General features: G+C 37.7%; 1 protein-coding gene across 1 annotated transcript in view; it reads left to right on the top strand.

Annotated features, from left to right (window-relative positions):
- LOC108721877 (putative nuclease HARBI1) overlaps positions 1-284 on the top strand; it is a 3,419-nt gene that overhangs the window by 1,982 nt on the left and 1,153 nt on the right. The gene's annotated exons all lie outside the window — the stretch shown is intronic.

Here is a 284-nt window from a genome sequence, read left to right as displayed (position 1 = left end):
GAGAGATACGGATTGATCCGCAGCCCTTTCTTCCTTCAATTCCTCCCCCATCATTTTCCTCATCAAGGAGTGGGTGGTTCGTGAATCTATCAACAGTTTCCATACCTCCCAACGTACAGAATTTTTTACAATTGGGAGATAACTTCGCCTTACCGTTGAATAATAGATTAAATTTAACAGTTGATCTGATCAAATGTATTGAAAGTATTATAACATTTACAAATTGCGTAGTCATGGTGATCTTCTTCACCTCGAGAGTGTAAATACCAGAATTAAATCCAGAT

The sequence above is a fragment of the Mycetomoellerius zeteki genome, unplaced genomic scaffold (genome assembly GCF_001594055.1).
Source record: "Mycetomoellerius zeteki isolate Tzet28-1 unplaced genomic scaffold, Tzet1.0 scaffold188, whole genome shotgun sequence".
Taxonomy (NCBI): Eukaryota; Metazoa; Arthropoda; class Insecta; order Hymenoptera; family Formicidae; genus Mycetomoellerius; species Mycetomoellerius zeteki.
The sequence above is the reverse complement of the archived record's forward strand: the minus strand, read 5'-3'. Positions and strand labels throughout refer to the sequence as shown.